This window comes from Sciurus vulgaris (genome assembly GCF_902686455.1).
Source record: "Sciurus vulgaris genome assembly, chromosome: 14".
In the NCBI taxonomy this organism is placed as follows: Eukaryota; Metazoa; Chordata; class Mammalia; order Rodentia; family Sciuridae; genus Sciurus; species Sciurus vulgaris.
Window position 1 is genome coordinate 34,365,413 of NC_136475.1, and position 25,391 is coordinate 34,390,803.

Sequence of the window (25,391 nt, forward strand, 5' to 3'; positions counted from 1 at the left end):
CATCACAGAAGAATGGGGATAAATTAGCAGTTTTTAAAATGTGACTATAAATTGGCATTCGTGTTAGCAATACATGAAAGTGACATTATTAAAAAATGTTGATTTGTGATTGTTTTGACATTTCACCACTAAATTGTCAAAACAGTATCATGAGAACATTCAGCTCCATATTTTCAGAAGCATTAACTGACAGGCATTAAGTGCCTTTCGTGGTAACAGACAGTAAATCAATGTTATGATCAATATCACAATCCACAGGCTGAATCAGCTACAAAATAAGTGGAGTTTGTCTTAATATTAAGGTTCATGCAAAAGCATTCAGTAAGGTTATTTATACAATCACTTGTAATCATTAATGTTATCAATTATTTTAGTTTAGTTTTGGTTTCTTTTCCCCCCAAAAATTTGATTCTCAGGCAATACTTTATTCCTGATCTCCTGAATTCAGATATTGAACTAATATTGTTTGAGTTTAGGAAGGGTTGTGTGAACCTAAGTGCTATAACTTTAGATGCGGAGCAAAACAAAGGTCCTATTACATAGTTTGTGCCCAGTAAATTTTAATTTCACTTAAATTAACTAATCTGAACATGCCAGAAAGATTTTTTTGTTCATTGATGATTAAAAGACAACTGATATTAAGTTAAACAAATGAATGTCTTAAATTTTTAAAAAGACTGTGTTAAACATGTCAAAAGTAAATAATTTACTATACCTTTCCCATATAATCTGAAGGATCTCAGGTAAATTAATATTTGGGTAATAGGGAAATGAAAGAAGAGTAAATAAAACTTTATACCATCTTATTTCACAATATGAAAATCAGGAGGTATTTTAAATATAAGACAAAAATACATGGAAAAAAAACTGAGGAAAAAGAATCAGGTGGAGGTATGGAATTAATGGAATTAATATATTTCCAGAACTTGTTTCTCTCAGGTGTTGTAGAGAAAGGGAGGGATCTGGTTATTCCACATTTGGGTTTGTCAGCTCTAGGAAGAAATGGCAGATGCAAGGCTGGTTCTTGTCTCTAGAAGTAACCTGTATAGTTTTGCTCTAGGATTAAGATAGGTCTCAGAGATATGCAAACTCAGAGCAGTAAGAGCAGGATTATTCAAATTCTCTTCCACAACAGCATGAGAACGGAAGGATTGGTGTACTTTAAATTAGGGCTGATTCCAGAGATGAAACCCCTTTAGAAATCGATTAGCTCCAGGTTCAAGAGACTACCTAACCAATAATAATGGATTGATTTTTCTGCCATTCTTTATTAGAAAACCTTTAACTCCTTGTTATAAACAACTGACTAAATTTTCAACAGTTCTTCTTGTATATACCTACATACTAAAGTATCAATAATGCCACATAAAGTATATGAAACAGAAGTATCCAAATGGAGGGCTGGGGATATACCTCAATTGGTAGAGTGTTTGCCTTGCAAGTGCAAGGCCCTAGGTTCAATCCACAACACTGCCAAAAAAAAAAAAAAAAAAAAAAAAAAAAAATCCAAATGGGTTCAAGCAGTTTTTAAATGTTGTTTTCTATTGCATAGTTATTGAAAGTCATTTTATGAATATTAATAAAATATATTAGATTTTATATTAAACAATGATTTTAAAATGTACCCAAGTTTATTCAAGGAGACACATACAGGTCTATGGTAAAGATGAACTGCAAAGATGTTCATCACAGTCTTCATTGTAATAGAAAAACTAAGAATACTGTAATTATTTAGATACTTATTTGTTTAGATAAATTATAATATAATGAAATGCAATAGAAATAGTATATTATTTACTAGCTAAATTTATTCGCATGAATTTTTTTTATGCTGTACTTGTAAATGAAATAGAATAAAAAAAACTGGGTGTGTATTTGAACTCATTGCCTTTAAGAAAAAAGGCAAAATGCAAGGTACTAAAAGTAGTAGAAATATTTTTTTTTTAATTATGCCTTCAGATTTAGGGCATAAAATGCATATTGTTGGCATATCTGCATTGTATAATCTATCAACATTTATTTAAACAGTATATTTTAAAAGAAGTGCACATATCTCACAACAGTATTAGATGTGTTTTGACAAGTTCAAAATTCACTATTTTTCTCCATCATTCTTTCTTGAACCAAAATTTTTTTAAAATATATAAAAGTTTTTCAATAGTTCTCCTTACATAATAAATTAACACAAATTAAACTGACAACAAGTATCAAAGGGAAAGCAAATCTTTTTGATAAGTACCTAGTGAAATGTCACTTTGGGATATTTGATATTTTGTTATGATCATTGATAATTGTTGTGAAAAACTCAATAAATTTGTAAACCAGGTGCAAATAATGTGGCATAAAATGCTCATTATGCAAATTAGATGGTTTAAATCTTCACATGTAGTTAATGTGTTTATGCCAAAGTTGTAGGCATTTGTTTTCTTCCTGCCTCAAAGAATCCAACTGCACATCCTTCTAATTGTCAACACGTTGAGAAAACGATTCATATTGCTACATAAACAAACTCACCAAAGAAACACTAAATAAATGCGATCATTTAATCCAGATATTCAAGGCAGGAGAAAAAGGTTTGGAGATAAAAGAACTTACGGGTAAGTGTGGAACAGGGGACAATGTAATAATCATAATGTCTAACATTCTCAATGAGGAGACTGAAATCTAAAGTAATTGAATTTTTCACCTAAAACTTTACAATTAGTGGAATAATGGGAGTATAACCAGTGTGATCAAAAATTTACCTACACTTTAGGTTATATGTGAAAATAAAATGTACTTCCTTTATTTCCTTGCTGTCAATTTTATTTTCCTTTCTCTCTACTTGCAATATGTAGGAGAGTGGGGGTATCATAATGGACAGTCAATGCCCAAGTTAACAGCCCTGTGTTTTGGTAACATATTCTCATTTCCTTTGACAGAATTTTATTTTTAGAACCACATGCTCCTTTCTGATGTGTTAATGGGCATATAAAGAAGTATAGTTAACATGACCTCTTACAATGGAAGAGATGAAGTCCACAGACACACGTTGTATCTTCTGAAGCTTCTTTGAGACCTGCAGTTAATTGGTGACCTGCTTCTTTTCCAGGATGATGACTAGTGAGGGCAAATGGATTTCATCTGGCTTTTGTGAATCGATGATGTGTTGGCACTCTTTGGTGAAGTCCGTGATCCTAGCTATTTGCCCATAGTGACAAATTATTCCAACTGAACACCCAAAATATTCTGCCTGGACATCCTTCTGATTTTCTGCCGAACTTTGTAAGCATGTTAGAATTCTTTTGTGCAATGCACTGACTTTGAGGAACTAAAGTTAGCAAGAACAGAAAAGGGAAAATAGTCATAGTATACTATATAGCTTAAGTGCAAGTAAAACTCATAACATCATAAGTCTTCAGGCTCATCCAAGTATTTACCACCTCTCTAACTTCAGGAAATATCCTTTTTTTTTGCTTGCTGTTTACACTGAAGAATATTGTCACTCATGTGCCTACTTGGATGTAACCAAAACTTCGTTTTAGTTACAGTTCTATGGCTAATACTTTCCATCTAGGCTACTTAGTTCAGTAAGCCTGCCCCTCCTGATTATGTTAAGCTAAAGGCTCGGAGTTTGGAATAGTTACCTGTTTTCTCCCTTTGGTGGGTTTAGGGAGATTTGAGTTTGAGATTTCTTTGCCTATATTATTTTGGCAGATTTTTTTAGAACTGTTGTCCCTTGTTAGTCTATATTTCAGGAATTCTACCTGAAATTCTTTGCTTGAAATAGCTCTCAAATATGCTTTATTACTTTGTCTTAGGACAAAGTTTCTTCCTCTCAACCTAATAATAACTACTCTAAAAATAACAATATATTAGATGCAATTTATGAAAATAGTGAATGGAGGCCTTTCTCAAAGGGCTGTTAGAGCACTGTGTCCATGAAGAAAAATGCAGAAGGCAATTCCTCCCGAGTCTGGAATCAAAGCCTCATTAAAACTCCCTGCTTCCTCCTGAAGAGAGGAACATCATGGTACCCTCTCTGAAGAATTTCTGAATTACTGTTAAATACGGATTGCTATGTGTTTCTCCTTTTTTTTGTTTTCAAAATGGGAAAATTTTTAAAAATAATTTGTGTAGTTGTAGATGGACAGCATGTCTTTATTTTATTTGTTTACCTTCGTGTGGTGCTAAGGATTGAACCCAGTACCCCACGTGCCCTAGGCTCCACCACTGAGCCACAGCCCCAACCCAAAATGGGATAATTAATTTGAGTTGTTTTGTCTCTGCCAAATCATTGTATAATGAGGGTAACTACAGAAGTATAGAGAATTTTTCATTTTCAGTTTACAGATTACCAGAGAGGGGATATGTGATTTATCTGGTTTATAGATTGCCATTAAGAAAGAAAATATAATGGAGAAAATTGAACATTTTCCAAAAATCCTATCCTTAACTTGAATGCAGGGACTGGATGGAATTAGAATGTGTCTTTTAGATATAAGTGACTTTATTATAAGTTCAGGAGAAACTCATATTTAGAAGAAATATCCCTTTTTCATGGGTACAGAGATTCAGCATGAACACATTTGGGTAATCTTTATTTAAACTACCACACTGTGTTAATCTTTATTGTGGAAGATTTGAGGGTTATTTGCTGTAACCACTCTAATGTTTATTGACCTGGCCAATATGTAGGAAAGAAAGGTGAAGATGAGCTTTGTATTTCACAAGTCGATATTGAAGTACCAGAGGCACTACCAACAGAATATATCCAATAGGAATTTTAATATGTGGACCTAGAATTTAGAATCAAGACATAAAGTATTGTTACCAATAATCATATGCTTCACTTAATCTGCATTTTCTCTATTAACACATGTCAAAGTTCTTGGTTGAATGGTGATTTGAAAGGACTCTCTCTCTCTCTAGGTAAAAATAAACAACTGTCAAACAAACAAAAAAACAGCCTTTGTGCTCAATTATCACTAAAGTGAATGCATTCAATCACTTGGCAGAAAAAGATTGACACGTGAAGATATTGCTCAAGAAGCAAATATGCTAAAAGCAGAAGTTCCAAAGATTAAAAATAAATCTGAAAAAAACCAACAAGTTACAAAAGATAACCTAATACTTATTCTGAGGAACTGTGTTTAGTCATTAGGAGGATAATAAGAATAATACAGCACTCTAAATAACAAGGGGGAAAAAGGTTTTAATAACTACTTTGAAGAATAATATCAAATGCTCTAATGAACTCAATTGTGATGAATTCTAAGAAGTACTCAGTGGAATCCATGGTACATATACCTTTTGTGACAAGATCAGTTTCCTCGGAATGGCAGTCCATAGTATTTATTGTAATACAGTAGAGAAAGTAAAATTGGAAGAAAAATATATGTGATTATTTTGAGTAGCTTATTTATAAAAGGGGTACAAGAAGTTTGCTCTACTTTGATCATATTGTAAAAAATATTATATGAAAGGCAATTTATTTTAAATGAGTGAGGTCCTTAAACATGTTTAAGAATTGATAGGAAGAGGTGAAAACAAAACAAAAGTCAATATTTATTGATTGGTGTCCTCAGGAGATAACATTTTTATGTAATTGCAAAAATTTAATGACACCGTGGTTCTTTAAAGAAGAGAAAGATATGGCAAGACAAATTCTTTGAGTAAATTAGAGAATATTTCAAATACTATCATTAGCTAAATAGAGAATGATTCATGAGCAGTATGCTGCCACCTGTGTGAAAAGGAAGTGATTTTCTCCATGGATATTTAAAAACTGGGTGGAAAAGACTGAGAAATCAATATATAGCCTTTTGCAAAATTGCAATTTTACTGGCGTCATGTAATAGAAATGCAAATAAAACAATTTTTGAGGATGTTGACAAGAGAACAATCAAAATGACATAGATTTTAAAAAAGTAACGAAGCTAGAAATTACAGTAGTGGCATTTGGGGGGAAGGCTAATCAATGTGGAGATTTCATAAGAGTAACAGAATTGGAGATCTTGGTAAAATAACAAGACAGTATAATGTGCAGTCACATGTGAGACTGACAAGGATAGGTTTTAGATGAAACAGTACAAGAATTGATTTAGAGTTCAGAATTGCAGCAATTCTAGGTCATTATAGAAAAGAACAGCAGTTAGGCGAAGGTCCCAGCAGTTGAGAATGTTAAGGATTTAAGAAGTTCATATCTTGGATATCTGCTTGGATACTGAATGAACTTCGTATGACCATTTAGTGGATTTGAAGTGAAGGACAATGAGTCAATTGATAAATGATAAAAGTGTGGCTAAGCCAACATGTTGGAGTGTTAGATCTACATTTTCTTCAAGTAGGTGCAGGGTTTTGGGTCTAATACTTAAGTATTTGATCCACTTTAAGCTGAATTTTGATAGGGTGAGAGATAAGGGTTAAATTTCATTCTGATACATATAAATTTCCAGTTTTCCCAGCACCATTTTGTGAAGAGGCTATCTTTTCTCCAATGTATATTTATGGCATCTTTGTCTAGCATGAGAAAACTGTATTTATGTGGGTATTTCTCTGTGTCTTCTATTCTGTTCCTTTGAGCTTCCTATCTGTTTTGGTGCCAATACCATGCAGTTTTTGTTACTGTATACTACTATACTGTAGTATAATTTAAGGTCTGGTATTGTAATGCCTCTTGCTTCTCTTTTCTGAGGATTTCTTAGGCTATTCTAGGCTTCTCATTTTCCAAATGAATTTCATGACTGCTTTTTCTATTTTTATAAAGGAGGTCATTGAAATTTTAATTGGAACCGCATCAAATCTGTACAGTGCTTTTGGTAGTATGACCATTTTGACAATATTAATTCTGCTTATCCAAAAACACAGGAGATCTTTCCATCTTCTAAAATCTTCAATTTCTTTCTTTAGAGTTCTATAATTTTCATTGTAGAGGTGTTTCACTTCTTTTGTTAGATTGATTCCCGAGTTATTTATTTATTTATTTATTTATTTATTCATTCATTCATTCTGTGAGGTTATTGTGAATGGAATTGTTTTCCTAATTTCTATTTCAACTGATTCATCATCAGTGTATAGGAACACAATGGATTTATTGGTTTAAATTTCATATTCTGTTACTTTGCTGAATTTGTATATGAGTTCTAGAAGTTTTCTGGTGGTGTTTTTTGGGTCTTCTAAATATAGGATCATGTCCTCAGCAAATAGGGATAGTTTGAGCTTTTCTTTCCCTATTTGTAGTTCCTTAATTTCTTTCTTTTGCCAATTGCTCTGGCTATAGTTTCAAAGACTATGTTGAATAGAAGTGGTGAGAGAGAGCATTCCTGTCTTGTTCCGTTTTTTAGAGGGAATGTTTTCAGTCTTTCTCCATGATGTTGGCCATGGACTTAGCATATACAGCTTTTACAATGTTGAGCTATGTTCCTACTACTCTTAGTGCTTTCTAGTGTTTTGAACATGAATGTATGCTGCATTTTGTCAAATAGTTTTTCTGCGTCTATTGAGATAATCATGTGATTCTTGACTTTAAGTCTATTGATATGGTGAATTATATTTATTGCTTTCCCTATGTTGAACAAACCTTGCATATCTGGAATGAAACCCACTTATCATGGTGCACTATCTTTTTAATATGTTTTTGTATGTGATTTGCCAATATTTTATTAAGAATTTTGGCATTTATGTTCATCAGGATATTGGTCTGAAGTGTCTTTCCTTGATGTGTCTTTGTCTGGTTTAGGAACTGACAACAAGAATCCTCAACAAGACTCCTAAAGTGCAAGTAGTAAAATCAAGAATCAATAAACGGGATGGTATCAAACTAGAAAGTTTCTTCACAACAAAGAAAATAATCAAGAGCATGAAGAGAGAGCCCACAGAAGGGGAAAAAATATTTGCAACCTGCACCTCAGATAGAGCACTAATACCCAGGATATATAAAGAACACAAAAAATTTACTACCAAAAAACCAAGTAATGCAATAATTAGATGGGCACAAGAACTGAACAGGTACTTCTCAGAAGAAAAAATATGGTCAACAAATATATTTTAAAATGTTCTAAATCTCTAGCAATTAGAGAAATGCAAATTAAAACTACACTGAGATTTCATTTCAGTCCAGTCAAAATGGCAGTTATCAAGAATACAAATAATAAGTGTTGGAGAGAATATGGGGAAAAAGGTATGCTCATACATTGCTGATGGGACTGCAGGTTGGTGCAACCACTATGGAAAGCAGAATGGAAATTCCTCAGAAAACTTGGAATGGAGCCACCATTTAACTCCTTTGAATATATACCACTCCTTGGTATATATGCAAGGGAGCTACAATCAGCACGCTATAGTGACATAGCCACAGTAATGTTTGTAGCAACTCAGTTCACAATAACTAAGTTATGGAACCAATCTAGGTGCCCTTCAACAGATGGATGGATAAAAAAAAATGTGATATATATGCACAGTGGAGTATTACTTAGACATAAAAAGAATAAATTTATGACATTTGCAGTAAATGTTTGGATCTGGAGATTATCCTACTAAGTAAAATATGCCAATCCCCAGAATATCAAAGGTCAAATGTTCTCTCTGATATGTGGATGCTAGCACATATCAGGGGAGGGGAAGAATAGAAGTTCATTGGATTCGACAAATAGAAATGGAGGGAAGGGAGAGATGATTGGCATAGGATTGACAGTGGAATGAATCTAACATGACTTTCCTATTACATATATGAATATACCTGAGTGAATCTCCACATCTTGTATATCCACAAGACTGGGATCTTAATTAGAATAAAACATATTTCACATTCATATAAATACTTCAAAATAGACTTTACTATTGTGTATAAATAAAAGAACAAAGTGTGGCCAAGAAATTAATGACAAAGTGGGGCCAACAAACCTATAGGTGGAGGCAACTAGAAAGAATGGTAAGTATTATAAATACAAGATACAAGTGAGAAGGATATAACAAGCATGAAACAAGTGGACATACTCCATGAAAACAAAAATCCTGAATAAGCATTCCCCAAATTGTAATTTTTGTGTCAATTAAATGGCATAAGAGTGCTTTTGGAATATATGGGTCTTCAGTAACTTTCAGAGCTTATTTATAAAATGACCAGTCAACAAACTTAAAAAATGAATACCTAAAAACTATGACTTATTATTTGCAGAGATCATGCATCCAAAATGATTTTCTGCAAATAGATTGCTGATATATGTTTGATCAAATCAAAGATGACTGCAAGTCATTTTAAACTTGGAATAAAATGAAAGGAAATTTAGTGTTCATATAAATTTATGAACAATAGAATCGGTTAAGTCAAAGGTGATTTTTTTTAATAGTATTTATCAGTGTTGTCTTGAGCTCTCTGGAGATAGTGTGCTCTAAAAAAGGTGAGCGTTTTGAATTAGATAGTAAATGTATCTTTATAGCATTGATGGGTATCATGGGCCTAGACCTTATACCCATCAAGAGTCTTCACATTACTTTCTGTACTCCAACTCTGAATTGAAACAAATAAATTCTACTTTACATGTCAATTCTATAGAAAATTTGGGGAATATAAGCATGGAAAAAAATCACATATGCAAAAATAATGATCATATATGTTTCATAAAGGATAAGAAAAGAGGAGTTTGAAACTTCCCAATGTAAAGAAATGATAAGCATTGAAGGAGATGGCAATACCAATTACCCCGGTTAATCATTCCACATTGTATAAATTTATTAAATTGTCACGCTGTATCCCATGAGTATCTATAAGTATTATATGTCAACAGAGTGCATGTGTGTGTACATGAGACAGGTGATGGGGTGGGTAATCTAAGGATCAGATTCTAACCTTCAAAGTTCTATTTCTTTTTGAATCTCTCTTAGCAAGCAGTCTTCTTCATTCTTTACAATTTCTGACCACTTTCAAAATTTATGCAAAAACAAGTTTTAGAGTATGATGAACAAACTAAACATATATGCACGTGCTATGCCTATACCCCTGTAGTATTTGGAGGTATGAACAAGATTAGATCCCTAACCGATTAAGAAAATGTCACATATTAATACTAAGCTGAGTGACACATCTCAGAGATTTACCTGTTGACACGCTGCAAGTGTCACAAATGTGATGAATCTGGAGTAGCTTTCTCTCTTCTTCCCTACTTTCCATACCAGAGTAGTGCTGTTGTCCAGGAGCTGAGATCCAAGCATGCTTTGAAAGCTCTCCTTTCTGTCTTGCACATATGCTATGCAAGCATAATGGGTCCCAAGACATGCCCCCTGTGTGCAGGCCCAGCTGTCTCCTTTGTTTTCCTTCCTCCCATCTGACAGGCAACAGGGAGAATAACCATCAGCAGGTCAGCATGCCGAACCAGACCATCACCAGGCACATGAGACGAGTGCTAAATCCTGAGCTCTTTTATAGCCTTTATCTCATTGAATGTACTCCCCTACAATTGTTAAATGTGTTGTTTTGGTGGGAAGTTATTTCATTCAAGTTAGTTTATCAAAACCACATTGCTGCGTATGATTTAGTTCAGCTTCTCCAAACTGAGGGTTTGCACAGACCCTCAGTATAGATTTATTTTTTAAGAAAATGTTCGCCTACTTTTCCTTTTTCTTTATCCTTCACGGCTGAATCATCTTCAGATTCCTTGACTGAAGCTCCCTGAGTTTAGATGATCATGGTTTAAGGAAGCTGCCATGTTTATAATCTTTAAGAATTGGTGAGGCATCGACCCAATACAATCATGCTCCCTGCATGATTGTATTGGACTAGTTAGCTGTGCCAGTAGTTAATTATTTAATTGCTGAATAAAAGATTTTTCTAAGATCAGCTGGGTATGTGAGTGGTGGCAGCTTTTAGGTGGACCTGTTGAAGTAGAATTTTACTTACTAGTCATTAACCATCAGTATAACCATACAGTGTATCTAGGTAAATAACAACTCTGTTTTAGGGTAGGTTTTTATTGGTATTAGAGTCAATAGCTATGAAGCTATTTGAAAACTATTAATCACCCATATCTAACAACATTCAAAATACTGGGCTGAAAAATTTAGGATATAATATTGTGACTCAAGATCTATTTATTTGATTGTTTGAATGGGTTAAGGAAATTAGTAGTGAATGCACTTAAGTTAACAGCTACACAGTAGTCAGTTGTTAACAATTTTTCTATGTGTTGCTTTGTTCTTTATACAATTTAATTACCTGAACTGCGTGGCCTTTGTTACCTTTGAGGCAAAGAGTATCTTATACATTTTCATGTGAGTATGTATTCTGAACTAAAAATTTCTTTAAGGAAACTGTGGTTATGTTTTAATCACTTCCCATTTCTGCACATAGTAAAGTCTATATATAAGAATTATGTAAGTTTATATATAAGGATTATATTATATCACATATAACATGCTACAGCTTTGAAATCACATATCAGTCCTCCTTCACTATGTGGACATGTTAGGGATTGTTGGCACATTGATAATATCCAGGAGTCTGAAGCAGTTTGAATAAATTTAAACCTCAGTGCTTGATCCCCCTACCACAATACACCATAGTACATGGGTCTATAGATAATGCAAATATAATACTACACACATCTACCTTCCTCTCTTTCTTACATACACACATACACATGCCCATATACAGACAAGCACATACAGAGAAGCCAAAATTTGAGAATAGTTTTGATTAAGGTGTAATGTAAGTCTAAGTTTCTGAAACACAGTGGAATCCCTATATGAGTATAATTCTAACCAAATGAATGAGATCAATTGACTAATTATCTCAGTCTATTCCTTGTTTTCCATCTGGAGGGCTTTAATACTGAGAAAGTAAAATATGATGAATAAAAGAAAGAAAAGCTCTCTGCAGCCGGCATTTATATTTAAAATGCACCTTTCATTGCACACTATCTAATTACTTTGAGGTCCCTAGATTTGTGATTTTCATTAGTTTCTGTTTGGTTAAATTCTTTATAAAAACATGTTCTCCTCTGCTCCACATAATGAATCAAACCACCTCATGTTTTCTTTATGCAAAACTGCTTCCACAGTGGATGCACTTCCTTCCACACCACAGAGAATTGAAAATGTAAGGTCATGCTAATAGCAACTGGTACTTTATTCGAAAATTAAATGCCTCTGAATTTCTGTAGTCCTTCCAAATGAAAGCATGATTGCCAAACTCATGAAGTTTAGTCTTACATGTTTCTGGTCTAATTCTCTACAGGAAAGGAACCATAAAATGAACTTTTTCACAACAGTAAATGGAGTAGGAAAAGGTCTGGATTTGGTCATCATATATTCAGATGCCTTGGTGTTGATCCTTCCTGGGTGTTCATGATGGCAACTGGTTCCAGGGGTTCTCTGTCCCTGTTGCTTTGTTCCAGAAGTAAAAAATAGGTACCAAAATTATTCTCTTTAAGTATTTATTTTACTTTCTTTATCTAAAATCTCGAGACCCTAGGGGCTTTTAATTTAACCAGTTGACTCTGGAACAAGAATAGAGAAATGAAGATAGTGCTAGAAAGATGACTTAAATGATCTTCAGTATTCAGTTGGAATACTGAAGTTTCTTATATAACAAAGACTAGTTACAATGATCACAACCATGTCACATCCACTTGATCAAGGCATGTTGAAAGAACCAGTGGGAGGTTTCAAGATGGCGGCCTAGAGGGTGGCTGCATTTCATGTTGCTCCAGGACTCAGGATTCAAAAGAGGAGATATTGAGACGCTTGGGACCAACTCAAAGCAGCCGGGTGACTCTCACCCCCTGGGGAGGCATCCCAGATGGGACGGTGGTCCCGGAACGTAGGAAACTTTGTGAAGTAGAACTGCCGGCGAGACGCCCCTCCCCCCGCTGGAGCAGTGAACTCGGACAGCTGGGAGCGCCGTAAAGGAGGCCGCTCGGCACAGCGCTGGGACTCAGAGCAACCACTGGGGCTCCAGCGGCTGCCCAGGGGAAGAGTGGCAAGGAGAGCTGTGTGGCCTCAGGACACTGGGGCCTGCCCTGTGGAGGAGGAGGAGGAGCGTGGCCACTTGGATTCGGAGTGACTGCGCCAGAGCTACAGGCGGTTGCCAGAGGAGAAGCCGCGCGGCGAGCTGTTTGGACTCAGAACGACGCTTCTGAACCCCGGGGCCTGCCCTGAGGACGAGGAGGAGGAAGAGGAGCGAGGCCGCTTGGATTCGGGTGATTACACCAGAGCTGCAGGCGGTTGCCAGAGGAGGGGCTGCGTGGCGAGCTGTTTGGACTCTGACCACTTCTGAACCTCGGGGCCTGCCCGGAGGAGTAGGACGAGGAGGTGGAGAAGCGCGGCGGGCTGTTTGGACTCGCACTGACTGCATTAGCGCTCCAGGCGGCTGCTCAGAGGAGAAGGCGAGTGGTGAGTTGTTTGGTCTTAAAGTGACAGCTCCTGAACACAGGGGGGCTGCCTGGAGGAGAAGCGTGGTGGGATGCTTGGTCTTGAGTGGCCGCACCAGAGCTCCGGGCAGTTGCCCAGAGGACCCGTGCAGCGGGTCACGTGGATTCAGAGTCACTCAGGGACTGCTCCTGAACACCCGGGGGGTTATCTGGAGAAGGAGGAGGAACAGGGAGGGTCACTTTGACTCGGAGTGATTGATTGCCCCGGGCTACGGGTGGTTGGTGGGAGGAGGAGGCACGAAGTGAGTTTCTTGGACTCCTAGTGACCGCACCGGAATACTGGGCGGCTGTCTGGAGGAAGAGGCCTGTGGCGGGTCTCTGGGACTCAGAGCGATTGTTCGGGGCCACAGGTGGCTGCTCAGAGGAGGGGCCACACTGCCAGGCAATTAGGTGCAGAGCAGGGTCCCAGGATCTAGGAGGCTTCTGGGTGGAAGAGCCGCACAGAGACAGGCTTAGGGCGGAGCGAAGGTTCCAGGCCTGTGGGCAAATTCTCTGAGGAGGGGCAACCTAAGGAGATTCATCTGCGAAGGGTGAGGCTCCCAGGCCCAGGAGGTAGGGCCGGGCCCCTGGGAACTTTGCAGAGGAAGGCAGCCCAGCCCAGGCGGTAGCTGTAAATTGAGGGGAACCTCTAGGAGGGAACTGACCAGTGAGACCTCCCCACCGGGTGAGTCTTCCCTGCTGGGTGAGGTTTCCCCACAAGGACGGTAAAACCAGAGACTCAGGCCCAAACAGGCCTTGCCTCAGCCCGCAGCCTAGGTCCCCTTTGGATGACCATTGGTTAACAAGTGGAGGCACCTCTGCCCACTAGCAGGGTTTATACCCCACCTGAAAACCACCACTCCTAGAGAGGCAGCTTCCTTGTGGAGCACCGCATTATCAACTTCCTCCATGACTTCAGCCTACTGAAGGCTAAGGGGGGATATATATAGAAATCTTCAGGGACATTGTAAGTCAATAGAGGAAATCTGCAATATCTCAGCGGTCCACTGATACTTGAACAATATGAGAAAACAAGGAAAGAAAATGCTGCAAACAAATCTAGATGTTACATCAATAAAACCCAATGACAGCATGGCAGAAGAAATGACAGAAAAGGAGTTCAGAATGTACATAATTAAAATGATCAGGGAAGCAAACGATGAGATGAAAGAGCAAATGCAAGCATTGAATGATCGCACCAATCGACAGTTAAAAGAGCAAATACAGGAAGCAAAAGATCATTTCAATAAAGAGTTAGAGATATTGAAAAAAAAACAAACAGAAATCCTTGACATGAAGGAAACAATAAACCAAATTAAGAACTCCATAGAAAGCATATCGAATAGGATAGAACACCTGGAAGACAGAACCTCAGACATTGAAGACAAAATATTTAACCTTGAAAACAAAGTTGAACAAACAGAGAAGATGGTAAGAAATCATGAACAGAATCTACAAGAACTATGGGATATCATGAAAAGGCCAAATTTAAGAATTATTGGGATTGAGGAAGGTCTAGAGAAACAAGCCAAAGGAATGAACAATTTATTCAATGAAATAATATCAGAAAATTTCCCAAATCTGAAGAATGAAATGGAAAATCAAGTTCAAGAGGCTTATAGGACTCCAAATACACAAAATTACAACAGACCCACACCAAGGCACATTATAATGAAAATACCTAACATACAAAATAAAGACAGAATTTTAAAGGCTGTGAGAGAAAAGAACCAAATTACATTCAGGGGGAAACCAATACGCATATCAGCAGATTTTTCAATCCAGACCCTAAAAGCTAGAAGGGCCTGGAACAACATTTTTCAAGCCCTGAAGAAAATGGATGCCAACCAAGAATCTTATACCCAGCAAAAATTACCTTCAAATTTGACGATGAAATAAAATCCTTCCATGATAAACAAAAGCTAAAAGAATTTACAAAAAGAAAGCCAGCATTACAGAACATTCTCAACAAAATATTCCATGAGGAAGAGATGAAAAACAAAGAAGCAAATCAGCAAAGGGAGGAATTATCCTAAAGGAATTGTCAAATAAAGGAGGAAACAAGTTGTGTCAAACAAATAAATAAACAAAATTTTAAAAATGAACCAAATGACCGGGAAACCAAATCATTTCTCTATAATAACCCTGAATGTTAATGGCCTGAATTCATCAATCAAAAGACATAGACTGGCAGACTGGATTAAAAAGAAAGATCCAACAATCTGTTGCCTGCAAGAGACTCACCTCATAGAAAAAGATACCCATAGACTAAAGGTGAAAGTATGGGGAAAAACATACCATGCACATGGACTCAGCAAAAAAGCTGGAGTATCCATCCTCATTTCCGATAATGTGGACTTCAAGCCAAAGTTAGTCAGAAGGGATAAAGAAGGTCATTTCATACTGCTTAAGGGAAGCATAAATCAGCAAGATATAACAATCATAAACATCTATGCCCCAAACAGTGGCTCATCTATGTATGTGAAACAAATCCTTCTCAATTTCAGAAACCAAATAGACCACAACACAATAATACTAGGTGATTTTATCACGCCTCTCTCACCACTGGACAGATCTTCCAGACAAAAATTGAACAAAGAAACCATAGATCTCAATAACACAATCAATAATTTAGACTTAATGGACATTTATAGAATATACCATCCAACCAAGAGTGAATACACTTTCTTCTCAGCAGCACATGGATCCTTCTCTAAAATAGACCATATATTATGCCACAAAGCTAATGTTAGCAAATACAAGAAGATAGAGACACTAGCATGTATTCTATCAGATCATAATGGATTGAAGTTAGAAATAAATGAAAGAGTAAAACACAGAAACTATTCCAACATCTGGAGATTAAACAATATGCTATTATATGATGAATGGATAACAGAAGATATTAGGAAGGAAATTAAAAAATTCTTAGAGGTAAATGAGAACAAAGAAACATCATATCAAAATCTCTGGGACACTATGAAAGCAGTACTTAGAGGGAAATTTATTTCATGGAGCGCATTTAATAAAAGAAGTAAAACTCAACAAATAAACAACCTAACACTACAGCTCAAAGCCCTAGAAAAAGAAGAACAGAACAGCACCAAAAGTAGTAGAAGACAGGAAATAGTTAAACTCAGAGCTGAAATCAATGAAATTGAAACAAAAGAAACAATACAAAAAATTGACAAAATAAATAGTTGGTTTTTCGAAAAAATAAACAAAATTGATAAACCTTTAGCCACACTAACGAAGAGAAGATGAGAGAAAACCCAAATCACTAAAATTCGGAATGAACAAGGAAATATCACAACAGACAGGATTGAAATACAAAACATAATTAGAAGCTATTTTGAAAATCTATACTCCAACAAAATAGAAAATTTCGAAGACATCAACAGGTTTCTAGAGACATATGAATTGCCTAAACTGAACGAGGAGGACATAAACAATTTAAATAGACCAATTTCAAGTACTGAAATAGAAGAAGTCATCAAAAGCCTACCAACAAAGAAAAGTCCAGGACCAGATGGGTTCTCAGCCGAGTTCTACAAAACCTTTAAAGAAGAGCTCATTCCAATACTTCTCAAAGTATTCCACAAAATAGAAGAGGAGGGAATCCTCCCAAACTCATTCTATGAAGCCAATATCACACTGATACCTAAACCAGACAGAGACTCATCAAGGAAAGAAAATTTCAGACCAATATCCTTAATGAACATCGACGCAAAAATTCTCAACAAAATTTTAGCAAATCGCATACAAAAACATATTAAAAAGATAGTGCACCATGATCAAGTGGGTTTCATCCCAGGGATGCAAGGTTGGTTCAACATCAGGAAATCAATAAACGTAATTCACCATATTAATAGACTTAAAGTCAAGAATCACATGATTATTTCAATAGATGCAGAAAAAGCATTTGATAAAATACAGCACCCCTTCATGCTCAAAACACTAGAAAAAATAGGGATAGTGGGAACATTCCTTAACATTGTAAAGGCCATTTATGCTAAGCCCATGGCTAATATCATTCTAAATGGTGAAAAACTGAAAGCATTCCCCCTAAAAACTGGAACAAGGCAGGGATGCCCTCTTTCACCACTTCTATTCAACATCGTTCTTGAGACTCTGGCCAGAGCAATTAGACAAACCAAAGAAATTAAAGGGATACGAATTGGAAAAGAAGAACTCAAACTATCCCTGTTCGCTGATGACATGATTATATATTTAGAGGAACCTGGAAATTCCACCAGAAAACTCTTAGAACTCATAAGTCATTTCAGTAAAGTAGCAGGTTACAAGATCAATGCCCATAAATCCAACGCATTTTTATACATAAGTGATGAATCTTCAGAAAGAGAAATTAGGAAAACTACCCCATTCACAATAGCCTCGAAAAAAATAAAATACTTGGGAATCAATCTCACAAAAGAGGTGAAAGACCTCTACAATGAGAACTATACAACACTAAAGAAAGAAATTAAAGAACACCTTAGAAGATGGAAAGATCTTCCATGTTCTTGGATAGGAAGAATTAATATTGTCAAAATGGCCATACTACCTAAAGTGCTATACAAATTCAATGCAATTCCAATTAAAATCCCAATTGTGTACCTTACAGAAATAGAGCAAGCAATTATGAAATTCATCTGGAAGAATAAGAAACCCAGAATAGCTAAAGCAATCCTTAGCAGGAAGAGTGAAACAGGGGGTATTGCAATACCAGATCTTCAACTCTACTACAAAGCAATAGTAACAAAAACGGCATGGTATTGGTACCAAAATAGAAAGGTAGATCAATGGTACAGAATAGAGGACACGGACACAAACCCAAATAAATACAATTTTCTCATACTAGACAAAGGGGCCAAAAATATGCAATGGAGAAAAGATAGCCTCTTCAAGGAATGGTGCTGGGAAAATTGGAAATCCATATGCAACAGAATGAAACTAAACCCATATCTCTCACCATGCACGAAACTAAACTCAAAATGGATTAAGGACCTCGGAATCAGACCAGAGACCCTGCAGATTATAGAAGAAAAAGTAGGTCCAAATCTTCACCTTGTTGGTCTAGGACCAGACTTCCTTAACAGGACTCCCATAGCACAAGAAATAAAAGCTAGAATCAACCACTGGGATAGATTCAAACTAAAAAGCTTTCTCTCAGCAAAGGAAACTATCAGCAATGCGAAGAAAGAGCCTACAGAGTGGGAGAATATCTTTGCCAATCATACTTCAGATAGAGCACTAATCTCCAGAATCTATAAAGAACTCAAAAAACTCTACTCCAAGAATTCAAATAGTCCAGTCAACAAATGGGCTAAGGAAATGAATAGACACTTCACAGAAGAAGATCTACAAGCAATCAACAAACATATGGAAAAATGTTCAACATCTCTAGTAATAAGAGAAATGCAAATCAAAACCACCCTAAGATTCCATCTCACCCCAATTAGAATGGCGATTATCAAGAATACGAGCAACAACAGGTGTTGGCGAGGATGTGGGGAGAAAGGTACACTCATACACTGCTGGTGGGGCTGCAAATTAGTGCAGCCACTCTCGAAAGCAGTGTGGAGATTCCTTAGAAAACTTGGAATGGAACCACCATTTGACCCAGCTATCCCACTCCTTGGCCTATACCCAAAGGACTTAAAATCTGCATACTACAGAAATACAGCCACATCAATGTTCATAGCTGCTCAATTCACAATAGCCAGACTGTGGAACCAACCTAGATGCCCTTCAATTGATGAGTGGATAAAGAAACTGTGGTATATATATACAATGGAATATTACTCAGCCATAAAGAATGATAAAATTATGACATTTGCAGGCAAATGGATGAAATTGGAGAATTTCATGCTAAGTGAGATAGGCCGATCTCAAAAAGCCAAAGGACGAATGATATCGCTGATAAGTGGAGGATGACACATAATGGGGGGGAGGGAAGGGTTAGAGTTAGGGTTAGGGAGGGGGTCAAGTATGGAGGAAGGAACTACTGTATAGAGGGTAAAGAGGGGTGGGAGGGGTGGGGGGAAGGGAAAAAATAACAGAATGAATCAAACAACATTACTCTATGTAAATTTATGATTACACAAATGGTATGCCTTTACGCCATGTACAAATAGAGAAACAACATGTATCCCATTTGTTTACAATAAAAAAAAAAAAAAAAAAGAACCAGTGGTGCTCTGTTAAACTCAGTGATTATATCTGAAGTTTTATTCTTAATCTCTGATTTCTTGGCTCCTTTCTCTCTACATGAATTGTTTACTCCAATGCTGTCATCCTTCAGAATAGCGAATATTAACAAGGAAAGTCCTACTTACTTGTGGCTACATACACCTATTTCGTGGGTTAAGGACACAATTCTTTAAAATTTTTCTTCATTTCTACTTTTGCCATCAATATCTAAGGTTATGGTTTTCGAGAATCCTGTACTTGCTATTGGACAATTTCTTTACTGCAGTTAGCTCCACCTCAGCTTCTGTCATACCCTTTCTGGCTATAATTTTATTAGTGACTTTTCAACTATACTTTACAATCATCTGTGTCTGGCTTCACACTTGTGATCTCCTACTAGCACTGAATGTCTCCTAGGTCTGGAATGGGGCTCTAGAACCTGAAAATCACAAACCTCCAAGCAAATCTTATCCAGATAATTTCCCCAATTACAATTTGGGAAATATTGATGTATATCTTCTTATACCCAAGGATTTACCCATAGTTACTTTTCTTAAATTTCTTGTGGATATTCATGATAGTGAGATTCACTGTGGTATAGTCATATACATATACATAGGAAAGTTAAATCAGAGTTATTCTTCGGTCCTTTCCTTATCCTGTCCCTCCTCCCTCCCCTTAGTCCCCTTCATCTAGACCATCTATCTTTATTTTATTTTGATGAAATCCCCCCACCCTTTTTCTCTTTTTCTTTTCTTCCTAATTTTGGACTAGCTTCCGCACATTAGAGAAAAACTTTGACCTTTGACTTTCTGAGTCTGGCTTATTTCACTTAATGTGATAATCTCCAGTTCCATCCATTTACCAGTTATTGCCATAATTCAATTCTTCTTTATGGCTGAGTAGTACTCCATCATGTATGTGTGTGTGTGTGTGTGTGTGTGTGTATACACACATATATATGCACAAATATACCACATTTTCTTTATCCTTTCATATGATGAAGGGAACTTAGGATGGTTCCATAGCTTGGCAAATGTGAAATGCCGTTAAACATTGATGTGACTATATTCCTATAATGTGCTAATTTTAGATCTTTGGGATCTATACCTAGCAATGGGATAGCTGGATCATATGATAGTTCCATTCCTAGAGTTTTGAGGAATTTTCATACTGTTTTTCAGAGTGGTCGCACTAATTTTCAGTCCCACCAATACTGTATGAGTGCACCTTTTCCCCCATATCCTCTCCAACACTAGTTATTTTTTTCGTTCTTGGTAATAGTCATTCTGACTGGAGTGAGGTGAAATCTCAATGTAGTTTTGATTTGCATTTCCTTAATTACTAGTAATGTTGAATTTCTTTTCATATATTTGTTGCCCATTTATATTTCTTCCTTTGAGAAGTTTCTCTTTAATTCTTTTACCAATTCTTCAATTGGGTTATTTGTTTTTTGGTGTTAAGTTTTTTGAGTTCTTTATATATTCTGGATATTAATGTCCTCTTGGAGGAGCAGCTGGCAAAGATTTTCCCATTCTGTAGGCTCTCTTTTCACACTCTTGTTTCCATTGCTGTGCAAAAGTAAGTTGTTAGGAGTCTTGTTAAAGGAAGTTGGTTCCCATGAAAATACAGAAGTGTTGGGCCTACATTTCTTCTATTGGTTGCAGAATTTCTAATATAATTCTTAGATCTTTATCCACTTGGAGTTGAGTTTTTTGCAGTGTGGAAGATAGGGGTCAAGTTTGATTCTTCTTTATCCAAATTTCCACTTTTCCCAGATCCATTTGTTAAAAAGGTTTCAATGTATGTTTTAGTCACTTTTGCTTAGTATGAGATGACTGTATTTTTGTGGGTTTGTCTCTGTGTGTTCCATTCTACTCCATTGGTCTTCATGTCTATTTTGGCTTCAGTACCATGCTGGTTTCCTATTAGAACTCTGTAGTGTAATTTGAGGATGGTATTACGATGACTCCAGCCTTAGTCTTTTTGCTTGAAATTGCTTTGGTTACTCTGGGTCTTTCACTTTTCTAAGTAAATTTTAGAACTGCTTTTTTTATAGTTATGTGAAGAGTATCATTGGTATTTTGATGGGAATTGCATTGAATCAGTATAATACTTTTGGTAGTATGGCCATTATGATAATATTAATTTTGCCTACTTAAGAACATGGGGCACTTTTCATCTTCTAAGTTCTTCAATTTCTTTCTTTAGTCTTCTATAGTTTTAAGTGTAGGGGTCCTTAGATTATTTATCAAATATTCATTAGATTATTTATCAAATATTCTTTTTTATGTTATTGTGAATGGAATTGTTTTCCTAATTTCTTTTTCAGCAGATTCATTACTGGAGTAGGAAAGTGATTGACTTATGTATGTTGGACTTGTAACCTGCTATTTTAGGTAGTTTGTTTATCAGCTCTATAAGTCTTCTGGTGGAGTTTTTTTGGGTCTTCTAACTATAGTACCATGTCATCAGCAAATAGAGATAACTTGAGTTCTTCTTTTCCTATTTGCATTCCTTTAATTTCCTTCTCTTGCCTGATTGCTCTAGCCAGTTTTAAGAACTATGTTGAATAGTTGTGAGAGTGGTCATCCTTGTCTAGTGTCTGTTTTTACTTTGAGTAAATTCAAAATACTTTGAATTTTTTCTGTTCAATAAGAGGTTATTGTATATAGCTTTTAATATGTTGAAGTACATTCTTTTTATCCATAATTCTCTAGTGTTTTAAACATAAATAGGTGTTGAACTTTTTCAAATGCTTTTTTCTGGTATCTATTGAGATAATCATGTGATTCTTTGTTCTTAAGTTTATTTATGTGGCAAATTACACTTATTGATTTGCATGTAATGAGTCGAACTTTTATCCCTGGAGTGAAACCATTTGATTGTGGTGTACTATTTTTTTAAATGTGTTTTTGTATGCTATTTGACAATATTTTATTAAGAATTTTTGCATCTATGGTCATCAAGGTTATTGATCTGAAATTTTCTTTCCCTGATGTGTCTTTGTCTGGTTTTAATATCAGGGTAATACTTGCTTTGTAGAATGTATTTGGCCATGTTCCCTTCTTTCCTTGAATAATTTGAGGAGGACTATTATTACTTCTTCAAGGGTCTGATAGAACTCTGCTGAGAATCCATCTGTTCTGGGCTTTTCTTTGTTAAGAGTCTTTTATAGCTGCTTCAATTTCACTACTTTATATTGGTCTGTTGAGGTTTTCTATGTCCTCCTGGTTCAAATTGGGTAGGTCATATTGAAGTGTTATGGGCTGCTGGAGGTGTCTTTTTTTTTTTTTTTTTTCCCTAACATTTTCATGTTGCTTGTATTTCTACCCATCTATTCGGATAATTATTGCTTATTCTTTTAAGCAAGGGACTACTTCATGAGCTTATTTCTCTTAAGGGCCCTGGGTTGGGCAAATATTCAGGTATTGATACTTAAACTCAGTGTGTGGCCTCTGCTAATCCCAGTAATAGCATCACTTTGAGCATAGACACTGAACTCTATTTACTACAATCACTTCAGAGCCAAGTCACATGCTATTCAACCTTACAAAAAGTGAAAGACTTGTTGATATTGTTCTCCACTGTTCCTTTAGTCTAGGTATAAACTTGTGGTAAAGTTCTTACCTGTAATTCCTTCACTACCTCCTTTCTGTGTGTATGTGGTGGTGGTTGGGATTGGGATCACTACCCAGCTCTGTTCTGCCATTCTGTCTCCCTCATAATGTTCTGTCTCATTTTTTTCTCATTTCTATTCATGAATTACGGACTTTACAGAATTGTACTACCTTTTTTCTATTTCTCAGAATATTGATCAAAAAATATTCCATTCTATCTGCATCCTTGGATTTAGAATTATATATTCTCTCACCACTATGCTAATTTCCCTTCATGTCTTACTGTAGCTATAAAGATACAGAAAAAGAAAAATGAAAAAAAAAAAAAAGAAACTTGTATTACTGTTATAATCCTAAATGTATATTATGAGTACAACCAGGGAAGATGCAACTAGATGGTTAAAAATGTATTTCCTGGTTTTTAAATGAGATCTTGTCCTCAGTACCATTTGTCATTTGTTTATTTAACTGTATGTCCAATCCTCATTTATCTATTTCTAAAATGCTATTCCTGAATAAACAATCAATAATAAATTCCAATTTTACTTTCAATGGAAATCTTTGCTCCTTCCCCTTTTTAAGAAAATGTGGGGTTTTTGCATTATTTTCTGCAAATTCTTGCCCTTTTTATGAACTTAGAAATGTTAGCACAAATGCAGACTTCATTTATCTAATCTCATTTATTGAAATCATTAGTCCTTGTCCTAAACTTAGAGACTATTGCTCTCTCTGACCATATGCTTTAAAAACTTCCTCCTTTAGAGAAAGAATGTTAGAAAATAACTTATCAGTCAGTATCTGCAATAGGAGAATGAATATTGCCCCAAGGTTTAGGCATGTACTGGTGGGTAAATGAAATCATTTAGTATGGAAATTGCTTATTAATGATGACTAGAAATTCATGAGATAAGGCAGAATTCATAATATAAACAATAAATGATTGGAAGGTGAGATAAGCAAAAAATTTTTTCTGACATGATGTTCTTCTGTTTTATTGTGTTGTCATGAAATATAAATGGCCTTAAAAGTAGGTTCATAAGATAAGTATTAACAATTAGTATTCCCTCAACTGTGAATGAGAAGCCATGCTATGCCATAATTTTCTGTGGGTTACAAATAATTGTGAAATAGTAATGCTTTAACATATTGATTCAAGATGAGCTGGATTGTTTGTTTGAATGGAAAACACACAATCATACACATACACCCAGAAGAAGTGAAGTTCACTTACTGATTATATGAAGGGTAGTCATTGTCCTAACACAGATATGGACTGGGAAATGTATTGATGATGTATAGGTCTAAAATAAACCTTATCATGGGTCGTGAGATTTTACTCATTGGTGTACTCTTTATAATCAAAGTTTCGAGGGAGCAATTATGAGGTACACTTGCAGCACACAGGACTTCCTTATCTTACAGATAGGAACTAAAGCATAGTGACTTTACATTTGTTATTTACCTCCAATCATTTGCGTTAGATCATCTCAGAGTCCTAAATGACTAAATGAATGACTTGGAATTGCCATTTCTTGTTTAAGTGTATTTGTTGTGTGTGTGTGTGTGTGTGTGTGTGTGTGTGTGTGTGTGTTACACCCATACATTCATTATGTATGCACCCATGCATGACATATGTATTTGTGTATTGAACCCATATAAAGTATGTGAGACATCCATAATAATATTTATCACTGGATAAAGTTCTGTGCTATAAAAGAAATGTGCTTTCCTGCATGGAATTTAAAGTTAAAAACTGAGATTTAAATAATGGTTATTGTATGTGCTAAAATAAGTGAGATAAAATTAAATAATACAGAAAGTGGACACAAAATATTAAATGTTTAATTTTAGTTATTTTTTCCACAGGAATAATGGAGGAGGAACATAGGTACTAATAATGAACTCATCAATGAGAGATTTCTATTTTCTTTGTGATTTCATAAATTTATATTTGCCACTGTGAATTTATATTTGCCATTTGGTAATTCAGATTCTTCTGGATATCACCTGAATCTTTAAAATTAGACAAGGAAATATTTGTAAATTTATGAGGGAATCATGCCACTTCTGACATTGCTTATGTGATATCCATAAAGAAATAGATAAAACAATGTTTTGAAATTATATATAGTAGGAGAAGCCCAAGGGTGGTATCTGTTAAATACTCTAGAAATTAAACAGTGTAACAAAATTC